The 5234-nt window shown below is 42.9% G+C and overlaps 1 pseudogene across 1 annotated transcript; it reads right to left on the bottom strand.

The window, feature by feature from the left end:
* Window positions 1-3411: 3411 nt before the first annotated feature.
* On the bottom strand, window positions 3412-4814 carry LOC116539741 (annotated as a pseudogene). Its single transcript, XR_004264163.1, has one exon. The product of XR_004264163.1 is annotated as a tubulin beta chain-like (transcript).
* Window positions 4815-5234: the final 420 nt, after the last annotated feature.

Raw genomic sequence — 5234 nt, 5'->3', positions numbered from 1 at the left:
TTCGTTAACAGGTCCACGTTGCTGCTGGTTCTTCAGGGCTCAAGTGCTCTTTAGTCAGCAGGTTATGAATCCTGCCAGGCCTAGGTCCTTCCCTTCACGGCAGTGGGTTCCTTTGTGGCCCGGGGTGCGTCGAGATATGTTATCCAAGAGCTAGGCTGCTTAACATTGACTGTTGCCATATCCTTCTGTGGTGAAGCTGGTCTCCAAGATTCAAGACAAAGTCCTCTTTACTCTTCCCTCCCCTCCCTTCAGGAAGAAGGAAAGAGCCACTTTTGTTGCCACAAGTTATGCAGCCTAGGATTGGGGGAGGGGCTGCACAGCACTCCTTTAGCCTTCTTGGCTGCCTAAAACAAATATCTCACTAGGTTCCATAACCCTGACATCCACTGGCTCTGAGCCCAGCATAGCACTAGAACTTGCCTCATAATTGCAGTCCTTGTGGCCTAGACTGCCTTTTAAATTTATTTAGAACCCCAGAACACTTTAGCCGCAGTGCTGAGGCTTATCAAAACTCAAACTCCAACCACTAGGATGAGCAGCAATTCCCCTCTGGCTAGGGCTGGTCTAACTGCTTCTTCTAAATGCTTCTTGAGTGTTGGCTGAGTTTAGCCTAGTGTTGCTTTGTGCTATCACCAGGCAGCACCTAGTTCAATGCAGAGTCCCACACTCAAGGCACTTTTCCTCCCCCAATTGTGCAAATTCTTCATGCTATATGGCCACTGCTGGGGGATAGGGGAAGGATGGTGTCAGTGATTCAAGGCTGTCTTTTTACCTTCTTCAGTGCTGCTTTTGGTGATACGAAGTTACCACAGCACCAGTGGTCCCAGGTGCTGTGATTGCTCACCTGATTTTTGGTTCTTAGGAAGGTGCTTTTGCATGTGTGTGATACTTGTTAAGTTTAGTGTTCCTGTGTATGTATTGGGTGTGGAGGGCAATTGGTGAAGGCTTCTATTTGCCCATCTGGCTTTACTTTCTTTTTTTTTTTTTTTTAATTTTAAGAATAGAATTTGACTTATTGATAATGGAGTCAAGGAATTTTTAACTTTATTTCTTTCCTACAAAATCAGCAAAGTCAATAAAAGGAATTATAACTAGAGAAAAAAATGACCTAAAAATGGCCACAATTCCAAATTAAGAACTGTGAACTCTGTTTATTGGTCATATATTGTGATGATTATGTTGTGAGCCATCATATACTTGCTTGGACCTTGAGGAAGTTCCATATTGTTCTTAAAACAATAGTTACAATACTGAAAACAAAATTAAATAATTTTTATGTAAGGAAAACTAGAGTAGTTCCTAGAGTGACCCAGTTTGACACCAGGTAGCAGGGGGGCAGATCCGAGGCCAAAGAACACTTTTTATTACCTGGGAACTAGGCTTCTTGTTGGAAGTGAAATGGATGAAGGAGGTGCTAATGGGTGACTTCATTACTTTATTACACTAAGCCACACTATTTACTTGAGTGCTAACAATTGAGGAAGATGTGCCCCTAATGCGGAGAAAATAGCCGTTTTAGTGAGATGGTGAATATTGCTGGGGAAAATAAATAATAATGGAGGCTGCATCTTCTGATACATTTGGGCTGCTATAACAGAATACCATAGACTGGGTGGCTTCTAAACAACAGAAATGTATTATTCATAGTTCTAGAGGATGGAGAGTCCTATATCAAGGTGCCAACAAATTCCGTGTGTGATGAGGGTTCACTTCTTGGTTCATAAATGTTAGTCTTCTGTCTGTGGATGGAAACATGGTGGATGGAAAAGAGAACCCTTTGTGGTGCTTTGTATAAGAGCTCTCATGAAGGCTCCATCCTCATGACCTAATCACCTCCCAAAGACCTCACCTGCTAATACTATCACTAGTGGTTAGGATTTCAGTGTATGCATTTTGGGAGCACACAAAGATTCAGCCTTAAGCAGGGGCTATATGATATCCCAGAACGCTCATCGCCTGTACCCATTCTAATCACTCCTTCATATAGTTTTAGAACAAATAGATCCATTTTTTTAAAAAAGTAATAATTAGAAATGACTAGCACAGTATGCATGCAAATGCAAAAGTTGGAAATGAATATAATTAGAACTAGATGAAAACATATTATGAGGGGAATTACCCAAACAGAAAAAATAATTTTTGAATGTTAAGATAAACAATTTTGCTGTATTAAAAAAAAAAAAAAAAGAGAACACAATATCTCCAAAACAATAGCATAAAGAAAACAGATTGAAGTGGAAGTATGCTGGAAGAGCTTATAAACAAAATGGAATAAAAGACATTATAGGGATGAAAAACCTATTAGAAGCAATGAAAAGAACAAATATACACAGCTGAAAACAGAATCAGGAAAATGGTGAACAGGTTTAATGAAATGATCTAAAATGAAATGGAAAGAATAAGGATGTTATTGGAAAGAACATTATTAAATGGAAGGAATAAACATGATTCTCAGGAATCTAATCCATGCATAAGATTCTACAAGAGATAAAACTTTAATTCAATATTAATTATTCTAGTTTCTCAGTTTCAGTTTTGATGTGCTGAATAATAGATGAGTTATTTGCTGCTATTTGCCAAAGTACTCCAAATGGCTTAAACAAAACTTACCGTCTAGTAGCATCTGTGGATTAGAAACTCAGCTGTAGTTTTGTTAAGTCCTTTGGCTCAGGGTCTCTCTTCTAGAAAGGTACCATTAAGGTGTTAGTTGGGGGCTGCAGTCATCTCAAGGCTCCAGTGGGGAAGGATCTGCTTCCAAGCTCAGTCACATGATGCTTGGCAGGATTCAGTTTCTCAAAAGTGGACTGGACTTCCTGTTTATGGTGAAAACTTTATGCCTTGCTTCTTTATGGCTTTGCTTCTTGAACCTTGAAGTCCAGAGCATTGGAAAAGGAAAAATCTCTTGTGTCTGTTAAGTGCCTTGCTCTTGAAACTAAAATATTTATCTTTCAAGACAATTTTCCAGGCTGTAAGTTTAATATAAATTTACTTAGCAACTTGACTGACTTCCCTTTTTACGAGTGAAACAATCAATTATCTCTACATATTTCTACCTTTTCTTCTGTGTCTGTACGTGGGAAAAATGTCTACGGTGTTAATAAACTTTTAGAAATTAATTTCTAAATGTAGGATTTTAAGGTATTTAAAAATATTTTCCTTTGTACTACATTGTTTTATTTTTGGTTACTTATAATGAGCATGTACAATTTTTCTTTCTTTTATACACAAGCTTTTTTTTTTAGCATAGAGACCTTCACAGACAATACTGTAATTTTTAGAGGAGTTCTACATTATTACATCAACCGTGTGAATTTCTAACAGAGGCAAAACTGAGCACCATAGTTGATAAGTAGAAAGACCATGCTTCAGGACAGCAGATGTTCACTAAGGATGCGTGATTGATTTGAGTTCTTAAGCCTCGTCCTCGCCCTCCTCCTCCTCCTGGAACTCCCCTTGTTTGTTGGTTGTGGCATCCTGCTGGTACTCAGACACCAGGTCTTTCGTGTTGCTCTCGGCCTCGGTGAACTCCATCTCGTCCATGTCCTGGCCGGTGAACCAGGACAGGAAGGCCTTGCACCGGAACATGGCTGTGAACTGCTCTGAGGTGCACTTGAGCAGCTCCTGGATGGCCGTGCTGTTGCAGATGAAGGTGGCTGACATCTTCGGGCTGTGGGGCGGAATGTCACACACAGCTGTCTTCACGTTGTTGGGGATCCACTCCACGAAGTGGCTGCTGTTCTTGTTCTGCACGTTGAGCATTTGCTCATCCACCTCCTTCATGGACATGTGGCCCGGAAGATGGCAGCTACCGTCAGGTAGCGGCCATGGCCTGGGTCGCAGGTGGCCATCATGTTCTTGGAGTCGAACATCTGCTGGGTGAGCTCAGGCACTGTGAGCGTGCGGTACTGCTGGCTGCCCCGGCTGGTCAGGGGTGCTGAGCTGGCATGAAGTGCAGGTGCGGGAAGGGCACCGTGCTCATGCCAGCTTGCGCAGGTCTGCGTTCAGCTGGCCTGGGAAGCACAGGCAGGTGGTGACCCCACTCATAGTGGCCAACACCAGGTGGTTGAGGTCCCTGTAGGTGGAGGTGGTCAGCTTCAGGGTGCGCAAGCAGATGTCCTACAGGGCCTCATTATCAATGGGGTAGGTTTCATCTGTGTTTTCCACCAGCTGGTGGATGGAGAGGGTGGCGTTGTAGGGCTCCACCACCGTGCCTGACACCTTGGGTTGGGGCATGACCCTGAAGGTGTCCATGATGTGGTCTGGGTACTCCTCCTGGATCTTGCTGATTGATGAGCAGAGTGCCCATCCCAGACCCTGTGCTGCCCCACAGAGAGTGGGTCAGCTGGAAGCCCTGGAGACAATCACAGCTCTCTGACTCCTTCCTCTCTACGTCCAGGACTGAGTCGACCAGCTCAGCTCCCTCTGTGTAGTGGCCCTTGGCCCAGTTATTCCCAGCTTTTCCCTGGCCGAACACGAAGTTGTCTGGCCTGAAGATCTGGCCAAAGGGTCCAGACCTGATGGAGTCCATGGTGCCAGGCTCCAGATCCACCAGGATGACCCAAGGTACATATTTGTTACCAGCAGACTCATTGTAGTGCATGTTGATTCTCTCCAGCTGCAAGTCACTGTCTGCATGGTAACTGCCTGTGGGGTGGATCCCATGCTCATTGCTGATGACCTCCCAAAACTTGGCACCGATCTGTTTGTGCCCGCCTGGATGTGCACGATCTCTCACACGGTGCTGGCTGCAGGGCGGGTGGCACTGGCCCTCGGAGCAGTGTGCTGCCTGGACTGGCAGGCTCGGCTGCGCAGAGACCGCCATATACAATCTTACTAGAGGTAATAATGTTATTTATCCTTAGCTAAGAAAATCAATATAAAACCAAAGGGACATGTATACCAGAATATAATTTATAGTATTCTCAATAGATGATAAAAACTCACACAAATAACAGCTGCATCATTACTATTTTAAAAATAGCATCATATAAATATACTCTTGATTCATTAGAACTTTTGCTTTAATTAAGCAAGAATTTTATTTTTTTGGCTAAAAACACATGAACACATATATTTTTATCACAGATCATTTATTTCACTCAATCCATATAATGTGATTGATTGAGTGTAATCGAACCTCTGAGATATGGTCCATACTCTGTAGTTTATTTTTGGTTCTATCTGATGAAGCCTTAAAAACTAACATTTATACAGGTGCCCACAATGACCACTTT

This window comes from Sapajus apella, unplaced genomic scaffold (genome assembly GCF_009761245.1).
Source record: "Sapajus apella isolate SASKATOON/1434 unplaced genomic scaffold, GSC_monkey_1.0 scaffold132, whole genome shotgun sequence".
NCBI classification, from domain to species: Eukaryota; Metazoa; Chordata; class Mammalia; order Primates; family Cebidae; genus Sapajus; species Sapajus apella.
The sequence above is the reverse complement of the archived record's forward strand: the minus strand, read 5'-3'. Positions and strand labels throughout refer to the sequence as shown.